The sequence below is a fragment of the Leopardus geoffroyi genome, chromosome A2 (genome assembly GCF_018350155.1).
Source record: "Leopardus geoffroyi isolate Oge1 chromosome A2, O.geoffroyi_Oge1_pat1.0, whole genome shotgun sequence".
Lineage (NCBI taxonomy): Eukaryota > Metazoa > Chordata > Mammalia > Carnivora > Felidae > Leopardus > Leopardus geoffroyi.
Genome location: NC_059331.1, coordinates 61,467,643 through 61,479,618, shown reverse-complemented (window position 1 = coordinate 61,479,618; position 11,976 = coordinate 61,467,643). Strand labels below are relative to the sequence as shown.

General features: G+C 47.5%; 1 protein-coding gene across 3 annotated transcripts in view; it reads left to right on the top strand.

Annotated features, from left to right (window-relative positions):
• The first annotated feature begins 9,054 nt into the window (after window positions 1-9,054).
• The window catches only part of LOC123606133 (up-regulator of cell proliferation), a 58,650-nt gene continuing 55,728 nt past the window's right edge, over window positions 9,055-11,976 (top strand). For all 3 annotated transcript variants that reach the window (XM_045494103.1, XM_045494102.1, XM_045494098.1), the window contains exon 1: window positions 9,055-9,273. The gene's annotated coding sequence lies outside the window, so the exon portion shown is untranslated. The remainder of the gene's footprint in view (window positions 9,274-11,976) is intronic.

The following is an 11,976-nucleotide window of genomic DNA, read 5'->3' as shown; positions in this document are numbered from 1 at the left end:
CGTGAGGTCATGACCTGAGCTGAAACCAAGAGTCGGATACTTAACCGACTGAGCCATCCAGGCGCCCCAAAGGAGACATTTTTTAAAGAAATCAAGAAGCTGCTATTTGGTCTGATAGAGGATTTTTACAGATTCTCCATAGCTATCTGGTTTTGTTAGTAATAAAATCTGTCAACAGGGAAAAACCAGAGTGGGGGCTGATGAGGCCAGCAGACTGGCCAGGGGGAACAGCAGGTATTTCCTCCTTCACCAGCAGACAGCACACAGCTCTGGGCTGCCGTTGTGGGGAATGGCAGTCACATCCTCCATTTGTCAGAGGACCATCTAATCCAGGTCCAACCCTCAACCAGCACTGCTGGGGAGGAAGCAGGTGGCACAATGAGAAGGGCCAGTGGAAGAACAGAGGCACAGGATGGGGGTGGGTGGGTGAGGGTCCATGGTGACCTCCAGGCTCTTTCTCAGCACCACCTCCCACTGGGTACCCGCTACAGACCTCAAGCAGAGAGCTCTGCAGACCAGTTCCCCAAGTGCCTTTCTGGCCCTTAAAGACACTTGCTCTCGAATTGCAGAAATCTGCCCAACCCTGAGCACTTGAAGTGAGGTGGCGTGGCGTCCCATGCATTGATGTAGTGCTCAGGGTCAGCGGCTAGGCCTGTTGGACATTTGTGTCCCAGCGTTTTAATCCCCTGTCAGAAAATCTGGACTTGTGCCATAGTCTTAGAACTGCTGGGTCTTCCTGGAGCTTGACAAAGGGCCAGGATCTTGGCACCACCCCCTAAACGCAGACGCTTCTGGCCAGAGTTAATAGACTTCCACTCGTGGTAGATTGGTTGCTTAAGATCATGCAGCTTCCTGATCTATCTGGTCCACAGGGAAGAACAGCACATCCCCCCAAAGGTGGGTTTTTGGATCTGCTCCCCAGTTGCTGGCCTGGGACTTACCTTGGAAACATAGCATTTGGACAACAGTGCACCATGGTGAGTCTTAAAATAAGGTTTTGGCCTAAGAAGCCTGTTCTTGAGGCTGACTGGAGCCCTGGAAGGCATGATAAGCAGACAAGTTCCCCAGGAGGAGAGAGTCCAGGGGACGTGCCAGAGAGACTGTGGGCCCCTGTCCAAGCAGCCTGGCAGGTATAGAGCACAACTCAGGCTTGCAAAGGGTGAATGATAACTTACACTGTGGACCTGAGAGTGTTGCCTTCACTCTCTCTGCTCCATTTCTCCAGCAGAGAGAGCAGGCTCGGGAAACTGACTGGACTCAGAAAGGTCACCAGATTCCTGGGTCTTAAGCTGTTGTGCTTGAACATGGCACCCGTGGTCTCAACACCAACCTGAACCTAGATTCTCCCTCTCTGACCTTCTGATTGGTCTCTGAAATATGAACTTGCTGCGAGGTACAAGGTGGCCACTGTGTGAAGTGGCAGAGCCATGCTGAGAAGCTTCCCAGGAGGTATGGTGACAATGGCATTCTTCTCCTCTATTAAGATTTGTCATTTGGCTTAAGCAGAGAACAAAGGGATGGCAAAGAGAAACATTTAAAAGACAGTTCTCACCATGGTGAGGCAGGGAATAGGGCCATGGAATCCAAAAGGTAGCCTTGTGGTAACAGAGGGCCCCCCCTGGGGACCCCCACAACGGACTCCGACCAGGCTCCGACTGCTGCCTGCTTTGCTCAGGAAGTGGTGGTGTGACTAAACTCAGTAATCTCACTGGAGTGCTTCAGCAGTGAAACTGTGCTATAACTTGGGAGCTGCTGGAGCAAAGCAGCCCCCTGTGGTCACCTTGATCTCCAGGTCCAAGGTCTGGAGGCTTCCTTCCCAACTCCGCGGGTCTGCAAAGCTCCCTTCTGGCCTTTGATCGCATAACTTGACTGCTTCTCCGCCCACCACCCTCTCTCGTGAGAGGCGAGGCCGAGGCTCCTGTGTGGCTCATGGTGATGAAAAGGCAGAAGGGGTGACAGCCTCACCCATGGTGCTCACCTCCTAACAGTGCAGAACAGAGAGCAGACCTGATGCAGAGGGGATGCTGCCACTTCTCAAACACTTGTGGCTGATACGAGTGAGGGGAACAGATCGCCTTGAGCGAAGACGGTCACACAGAGGAGGTGAGTGCTGGGCTGGGGGTTCCTGGCGGCTCCATATAACCGTCTGCCGTGGGAGATGAAAATGCCACAGGCCTCCTCCCTTGCTCTCTCCTGTTCTACCGCGTGGGTGCATGGGGATGGGGAGATGCACAGAGATCACTTGGGATGGTTCCAGGCTGTCTGGCACATGGACTCCAGGGCACAGCTTTGGAGCCCGGCCACTGGCGTGAATCAGTGCCACCATCGGCAGCCGTGGAGCAGGCATGGCTGCCTCCTGGGGGTCAGGTAAACGTGGGCATTTGTCCTCATGACTGTAAGGAGGTCTGGTGCCATGACACTAAGTAAGATTTGTAGTCAAAGGAGGCAATGAACAAAATAATTTTTGGTATGTCTAAAAATCTCATAGTAAGTGTTAAATAAATACACTTTATGTATTTATTTTTAAATGTTTATTTATTTTTGAGAGAGAGAGAGAGAGAGAGAGAGAGAGAGAGAGAGAATCCCAAGCAGGCTCTGTGAACAACCTGAGTTGTTCTGTGTGACGTCCCAGTAGTCACGGAAGGGTTCACTCTGCTCACCTACTGGCCTAGCAGCGCCAGACTTCACTGCTCTAGGGCCTTGTTGCCCTGCTCTGCCGAACACCACGCTCCATGCACCTCAGCTGCTGGGTCTCAGGAGCCCTGCTCAGTCGTAAGGAAAGGGAACTTGGAACATTCCAGTAACTCGTCCAAGGTTACAGAGAGTCCTAACCTAAGGGCAGGGCTCCTGCGTGCCACCTCTCTACCTCCCCTACTGCCCTCCCCACCACAAGGGTGTGGCACATCCCGGGGCTCTGGGGGTGACTAAGGACACGGGGGTCATTCTCAGGGTATGGTAAACCCAGGGTGCAGGGCTCACGCACGTACATGGCTGACATTCTTACTGACCCGAATTCAGCCTGAAACAGCTCATCCTCAAAGACCCTCCTGATGCCACCTCACGTGTCTGAGCATGCTGAACATTGTAGTGACCCCCCACCTCCCTAGCTATCCTGTAGTTCTCCCAGTCCCCACCAAATACGGTTGGCCACGGTGAGATTATTTGCACCGCGGAAGCCAGCACGCATGACAACTCGGGGCCATGTCTCACGCCAGAGGGCTGGTTTTCAAACACCCACCAGAATTCCACCGGCCAGTTGTAATAAGTAACGTGTAGGGCGCCTGGGTGGCCCAGTCGGTTGAGCGTCCGACTTCAGCCAGGTCACGATCTCGTGGTCCGTGGGTTCGAGCCCCGCGTCGGGCTCTGGGCTGATGGCTCAGAGCCTGGAGCCTGTTTCCGATTCTGTGTCTCCCTCTCTCTCTGCCCCTCCCCCGTTCATGCTATGTCTCTCTCTGTCCCAAAAATAAATAAAAAACGTTGAGAAAAAAAAATGTAATAAGTAACGTGTCTAAACGGGGTACCCGTGCTCAGTAAGCAGAGTTGTCATGGCAGCAGTGAATGTGGGGAACTAAGGTCATGCAAGGGGACCTGTGGACACACTCAGAAGTGCAGTGTGGCCCCAGACACTTTTCACACGGCAGTTTCTTTCCTGCTCACTTGTGCTCCCAGGGCGTTGCTTATATTCTATGCATGAGCAGGTTGGCTCCTTGATGGAAGGTCTGTTAGGGCAAGTCCTGGGGAGACCATGAGAGCCGTGGGGGCAGGGAAAGCTGGCGGTCCCTGCTGGTTCCCCCTGACTCCAGGGGTTTCTGAACAGCATGGGCTGTTCCCTGTCCAGAGAATGCACCTCCCTCTTTGGCATTGTGGAGAGTGGATACTAAGACTTAACCATTCCTGAAAGGCCAGGAGTGGTCTCCATTGATAGACTCCAACCAATACTGAGGAGTTTCGAACGCTAACTGGCATTTCAAAGAACGGTGTGATTGAAAGAAACTAGTTCCCATGTGTCACATTTCTGTGCTTATCTAATGTGGTTGGAAGACCCAGGTCTGAGTCCCAGCTCTACCACTGGGAAGATCACTGTGACCTCCTTGGGCCTCGGTATAATTATCTGTTAAGTTGTAATTCTAACACTGGCTGGCCAAGTAGCCAGCACTTTCGGATGGCTATACGTTTTGTAGTGTGTATAGCACGCACAAGTGTCCCCAGCATGGAATCCGGGAAGACAGCGCGTATAGGACGCACTGTGAACACAGGTGAGGAGTGTGTAGAAGGTATCTGGTACCGGAGGAAGAAACCGGTAGCACTGGTGGCCCCAGCGAGAAGTGGACCGCTGGGGCAGGAGCAGATGTGAGGCTTTCTCTGCAGATCTTTTTGTACCTTTTGAGTTTTGAACCATGGGAACTTACTACTTATTCAATACATATGTAAATAAAATATTTGATTAATTGTAAAGGACTCCACAAGTTATGACTGTATAGTAATGGTTGTTATACATAACAAAGATGATAAACCTAAGTCCTGAAACCGGGAAAGGCTAAAAGCACAAGAGTATCACCTGGGAAAAATAGTCAAGCAAACCTTTGGACGCACTCAATTCTTTTACTGTTTCATCGAACCCAAGATGCCATCCAATTAAGATACAATTTTATTTTGTGTATAACTAAGAAAGAAGGCACATGGCAATTAAGATTGAGCACTCTCTTTATATATGAGACATTTAATTTAATGTAATTTGGGGCGCCTGGGTGACTCTGTTAAGCATCCGACTTCGGCTGAGGTCACGATCTCGCAGGTCCTGAGTTGGAGCCCCATGTCGGACTCTGTGCTGACAGTTCACAACCTGGAGCCTACCTCAGATCCTGTGTCTCCCCCTCTCTCTGCCCCTCTCCCGCTCGTTCTGTCTCTCTCTCAAAAAAAATTATATATATATATATATACATATATACATATATATATGTATATACATATATATACATATATATGTGTGTATATATATGTGTGTGTGTATATATATATATATATATATATATATATATATATTTTAGTGTGAGCAGGGTAGGGGCAGAGGGAGAGAATCTTAGCAGGCTCCACACCCAGCATGGGGCTTGATCTCACCACCGTGAGATCATGACCTGAGCTGAAATCAACAGTTGGAAGCTTAACAAACTGAGCTACCTGGGCGCCCTACTTTTAATTTTATTTTAAAATTATTTTTTGAAAGAACAACTTTTAAGCTCTTGGGCATAGGTTGTTAATATTATTTTTAAGATCAAGTATCACTTTGCATGCAGAAAAAGAAAAAAAAAAGGAACAAGAAGGGAAATAAATAAATCGGTTGTATCCATTGAGTCTAAAGCTCACCCTGGGTCATGGATGTTCTGTCAATCATCCTCTGTGCCTTCCAGGCAATGCCATGTGGAAATTTTTACAGAGTCCTTCATTATTCTTTCCCAAGTTTCCTTCCATGCCATCGAGACCCATTCTGCAACCACAAAGAGGTTGTGATACACAACCTGTCTGCACAAACCTCAGCAAGCACAGGGGACCCAGCCTCCCTGACCTGAGAGCTGGTGATACCTTTCTTTCTGGGGCCTGTGGAGCATTTGGTTGGCGTGGAAACAGGTGATTGCAGTCCTTCCTCCAACAACAGATATCTGTTCCACTAACACAAAATGTATTCCCTACTCGTCTGTTTCTGTGCCTATGTTTACAAAAGCTTTTCTTTCTAGTACTAAATCACAGTATCTTTTTGAAGACATTTTTAAAGCAATTAAACTCAATACACCAACCATGAATTTGCCTCAGTAGTCACTGCCATGACCAGCTCACACATACAGATGGTGACAATTAAGTTACCACTGCTGCCTGGCTGACAGCAGTTTTAAGAAGCATTGCAATTTCAGGGATGTGAAAGTGTGAAAAAACACTCACTGTAGAATAGATGAAATATGGTGTTATCTATACTTCCCTGATTGTGCAAGTTCTCCAAAGAACAATTCAATCAGAAAAAAGTTAATGAAACTTTTTGGAAAAGATAAATCAAGTTTTATGCAGTCATTGAAAATTACAGTTTCTAAATACTACAGAGTAACAGGAGAAAAGGTCATGGCATTAAGGAAAAAAGAGAGGAATGGGCAGAATATAAAATTCGGTGTACCATGTGACTACAACAATCAGAAACATGTGCGTGGCAAAGAGACTTGAATGGAATCCATCAAAATGTTAACCACAGATACCTCATGGGGCTATAGGTGACTTTTTAAAAAACTGCATTTTGGGGAATTTTCTAAATTTTCTCTAAAGGACATGTATCGCTTTAGAAAGCAAAAAGTATTGTCATTAACTATCAATTGCCCTATAAACATAAACCTAATTCTGCCACATAAATCACTGTCCCTATTAAAGACATTTAGAAATATTACATGGACACATACTCAGATTTTTATTTTATTTATTTATTTATTTTTAATTTTTTTTTTTAACGTTTTATTCATTCTTGAGACACAGAGAGACAGAGCATGAACGGGGGAGGGTCAGAGAGAGAGGGAGACACAGAATCGGAAACAGGCTCCAGGCTCTGAGCTGTCAGCACAGAGCCCGACGCGGGGCTCGAACTCACGGACCGCGAGATCATGACCTGAGCCGAGGTCGGACGCTCAACCGACTGAGCCACCCAGGCGCCCCCATACTCAGATTTTTAAAATGGGCGTTCTTGTTTGCACATAAAATAACTGAAGTAATATTTTTCCAATAAAGTGAAACATCATCTACAAATATTTAGAAGTTTCTAAAAAAGGAATGACGTTGGTTGGCAAAGGCTGTGGGTTGGGAGGTGAGGGGGCAGCCAGTAGAGGCCCCTCTCTTGACCCTGGCTTCATAGTGCTGCTGGTGTCCACTCCCCTTCTTCCTGAAGAGCTCCTGTTCAGTTTGGTCCCTCAGGAGAGGTAAATTCACCCTTTTCAAGTTAGTCTTTCCCACAGCCGTGTTGTTTCTCCCATGACTTGCTACGTAATATGTGAAATGAAAACGCAGGGTCTCTTGTTCAATAATTATTAAGAATTTCAAGCTGGTGACTGCAGACCATTAAACCAAGGGCAGGACCCTTCATCATAAGGGCCCTGTGACCCCTGTATGGGTCACATCCCTACAAGGCCAGGTCTGGTTCCTTCTTTCAGTGATTCCTTTCAAGGAAGTTCTCCCTCACCTTATGACTTCAGTCACCTGTGTCTGTGGTTGCCACCTCATCCTCATGCCCCAAACTTGTTCCTACCGGTTCCCCTCTTACAGATCATATCAGCCTCCAAGTTCCAACCTGTAGGGTCAGATCACACTGCTCATCTCGCCCATCCTGTTCCCTGCCCTCAAGATTTCTATCTTCACACTTAGGCAAGGACACACCATCCACCCAGGGGCCCATCTGGGGCCTCCCTCTCTTCCATCACACTCTTCCTCAAGTCCAGTCCACTCCATCTCTGCCATGCCCAAGCCCTGCCCTGGCCTTGGTGTCTGTTCCCTACTCAGTAACTGGAGCCAAGTCTTTGGGGGGCTTTCACTCTAAGCCCCTCTTACTCCAGCCCACAATGCAACCACCAGTGTTTTTTTATCACACAGATCTCAGCATATCATTCACCTGCCTCCAAGTCAGTCCTAGGAAGGCAGATGACCCCTTTTAGAGAATAATTTGCCAAAAACATTCCTTTTTGGAGAACTATTTACAAAAAATGAGTCATACCCTTAGAGACTGTGTAATTCCATATCTAGCAATGAAACCTAAGCTCAGTGCACAAGATGCCTGTCAAAGCATTTAGTTTATGAAGAATTCAGAATATCAGTGGCAGTTAAGTCACTTTGAGTGCTTGGTGTGTGCCAAGTACTTGCTAAAAGTGTATCATCTCATTTAACTTTCTATATAAACGTGGGACACAGAGGCTGGGAATGATTGGTGCCTTGCCTGAGGTCCCACTGGAAGTGACCTCATGCCCTATCCCACCCCCGGGGGACACCCACACCCATGCATTTAGTTACTATAGGTAATGGTAAAATAAGTTACTGGAATGTTAACCTTTAAAATTGGTCATGAATACTATTTCACAACATGGAAAATGGTCACTTTAAAGGCTATGAGAAAAAGTGGAATACAAAATATGCTACAATGACTTATTCTTTAAAAAGCTTATTTTTGAGAGAGACAGAGAGAGAAAGAGAGAGAGAGAGAGAGAGAACAAATCAGTGGGGAGAGGCAGAGAGAGAGGAAGACAGAATCTGCAGCAAATTCCAGGTTCTGAGCTGTGAACACAGAGGCCAGTGCGGGGCTTGGACCCTCTAACCGGAGATCATGCCCTGAGCAGAAGTCGGACCCTTAATGGACTGGGCCACCCAAGTGCCCCTACAGTTATTTTTTAAAAAGTATGGTAAAGACTGGTAGCAGATATGCTAGACTGTCAACAAATGATAAGGTAGCGAAATCGGAAATACTTTTTCTTTCTATTGTTGTACACGTTCCAGATTCTAATCTACTGAATGCCTACAGGGACTCCCAGTTACCTGCAGGAGAAAAAAGTTATCCCAGCACTGCCTCTAAAGCCAGTCCCGCCAAGCCACTCCCTTCCCGCTTCAAGCCACGCAGCGCGGGCTCCCAGTGGCCGAGGGCGTCTGTGTCCCTTTTCTCCACCTGCAGAATCCCTGCTTATCCTACGGATCCGGCTCCAATCTCGACTCCCCGGCCAGCCCCCCAGACACCCCTACAAGGGCAAGCCCTCCTTGCTCAGGGGACTCGCCACCAGGCGACCTGAGGACAGCGATGCAGGTTCCGCAAGGTCGCAGCAAGGGCCGCGGGCGAGAGGCCCCTTCCTCTGGCCCCGCCCTGCCACCCTGCCCCGCCCCGCCCCGCCCCGCCCTGCCCTGCCGCACCTCAGGCACCGCCCCACGCGACGCAAGCTCCACAGGGTGCCGGCGCAGCTCGGTGCCCTTTTAAGGCCGCGCGGCGCGATCCCGCCTGACGGCCTGGCGGACGCTAGTCTTTTCGTTTTCGACGGCCTGCGCGTGCGCGCTGCGGTGCACTGTGGGGCCAGCGCTGCCGAGCGGGACGCTCCTCGCCGCCTGGCGAGGTGGGGAGAGGCTGTGAGCCCTGTGGCCACCCGTCCGCCGGGGCCCTGACACCCGGGACGGCCGGCGGCGAGAGGGGCGCTCGCCGGGGTGGCCGTGCTCTCTGTTCGCCTGCTGGGCTCGCCCCCGGGCCGTGGTTCTCAGCAGTGCTCTGGACTGCGGCCTGTAAGTACCGACGCCCGCGGGCGCCCTGTGGGAGGCACCTGCCACGGAGATGCGCGCAGCCCTCTCTTCCATCACACGCTTCAAGTCCAGACCCTAGGTTTTCATTATACTTATGTATTTGTGTACGAATAGAAACCTCAGTGACAATGATGGTTATCTCTGGATGGTGCGTTTGCTAATGTTAATTCTGAAATTTCCATAGAGGATTTGCATCAGTTGTATAACAGGAAAGAAGAAAAGAAACAGAATTGTGTTGAATAGCAAATAAAAAAAAAATTCTTTTGTAGCTCCTGTTGGGAATTTAGTGCAGAGTATTTTAAACGTTTTACATAAATTTTTATATGTAGTTTATTTTTTATTTTTTTATTGTTTTTAAAAAAATGATTATTTATTTTTGAGAGAGACGGAGCATGAGCAGAGGGGCAGAGAGAGAGAGGGAGGCACAGAATCTGAAGCAGGCACCAGGCTCTGAGCTGTCAGCACAGACCCCCACTCAGGGATCGAACTCATGAGCTGTGAGATCATAACCTGAGCTGAGATTCGTTGCTTAACCGACTGAGCCACCCATGTGCCCCTATGTAGTTTTTTATTTTGATCATTGTGTATTTTGTACACCATCTTCCATATAATTTTATATGTACAGAAGTGTGAATGTAGTAAAAGATATAAAATTGGTAAATTGGACTTTATAAAAACTTAAAACTTTTGTGTTGTGAATAGCACCATCAGGAAGCAAAAAGACAACCCACAGAATGGGAGAAAATACTTGCAGATCATATATTTGATAAGGGCCTGGTATTCAGAATATATAAGAACTCTCACAACTCAATAAAAAAGGCAAACCAGGGGCACCTGGGTGCTCATTCGTTAACAGGCTGACTCTTGATTTGGGCTCAGGTTATGATATCATGGTTGCGTTTGTGAGTTCGAGCCCCACGTTGTGCTCTGCACTGTCAGCGTGGAGCCTGCTTGGGATCCTCTTTCTCCCTCTCTCTGCCCCTCCCTTGAGCACGCTCTCTCTCTCAAACTAAATAAACTTAAAAAAAAGGCAAACTAATTAAAAACTGGGGAAAAGATTTGAATACGTATTTCCTCAAAGAAGATGAAGGAATGGCCAATAAGCACGTAGAGCAGACAAACTCCGTATCCTGAGTCATTAGAGAAATGCAGATTGACGGCACAAGGAGGTAGCACTTCACAGCCTCTGGGAGGGCTGTAATCGAAAGGATAGGTAATAACACATGTTGGGGAGTGTGTGGAGAAGTTGGAACCCTCATACCATGGCAGGAACATAAGCTGGTGCTGCTGCTTTGGAAACAGTTTGGCAGTTCCTTAAGGAGTTAAACATAGAATTATATGACCTAGCATTTCCATTCTTAGGTATATACCCAAGAGGAATTAAAGCGTGTCCACATAGAAATTTGTGTGTTAGTGTTTATAGTAGCACTATTCACACTAGCCAAAAGGCCAAAACAGCCCAAATGTTGAAGGGATAAACCAAATATGATATATCCACTCAGTGGAATATGTTTGGCAATAGAAAGGCATGAAGTACTGATACATGCTACAGTGTGGATATATTAGATTGCGGGAACAAAGTACTCCACACTGGGTGGCTGAACAGAAATTTATTGTCTCATGGTTTTGGAGGCTAGAAGTTTAATGTTTATTTATTTTTGAGATGGAGTGGGAGTGGGGAAGGGGCATACAGAGAGAGAAGGGAGACACAGAATCCAAAGCCTCTCCAGGCTCTGAGCTGTCAGCACAGAACCCAACACAGGGCTTAAACCCACGAGCCATGAAATCATGACCTGTGTCAAAGTCAGACACTCAACCGACAACCACCCAGGCACCCCTGGAGGCTACAAGTTTAAAATCAAGGTATTGACAGGGTTGTTTCCTTCTTAGGGCTGCGAGGGAGAACCTCCTCCCTGCCTCTCATCTAGCTTCTGGTAGCCTCAGGCATTCTTAGCCTGTAGATGGTGTTCTCCCTGTGTCTTCACATTGTCTTCCTTCTGTGTGGATTTCCGTCTGTGTCCAAATTTCTCCTTTTTATGTGGAGTCCATTCATTTAGGGCCCAGCCTAATGACCTTATTATACCTTGACAACTGCAGAGACCCAGTTTTCAAATAAATCACATTCACAGGGACTGGGGGTTAGGACTTCAACATCTTTTGGAGGGGTCACAATTCAAGACATGACAATGGATGAACCTTGGAAACATGGTAAATGAAAGAGGCCATTCACAAGAGGCTACATACTGTGTGATGCCACTTATGTCAACTGTCCAGAATAGGCAGCTCTCTAGAGACAGAAAGTAGGTTAGTGATTGCCTGGGGTTGAGGGACGGGGGAATGTGTGTAAATTATATGTCTGTGAAGCTGTTGAAAGTATAATAAGAACCACAATACACAGTTATTGTATGTTCATCCAGCTTCCTCTGGGTGAATAAAATAATAGCATATTATATAACTAATAAAGTTGGCTAGTCCAGAAGATTAATGTCTATACAATACTATTGGCTAATTTACAGACTTCATTCAAATTTCATTACTTGTCCAATTACTGTCTGTTTTCTGGTCCAGGACATGGTTTAGGATGCCATGTTGTATTTGTTTATCCTAGCTCTTAGCCTCCTGCAGAAATTCTAGTCTTTTTTTTTTTTTTTTTTTTTGTCTTTGATGACGTTGTCAATTTTGAAG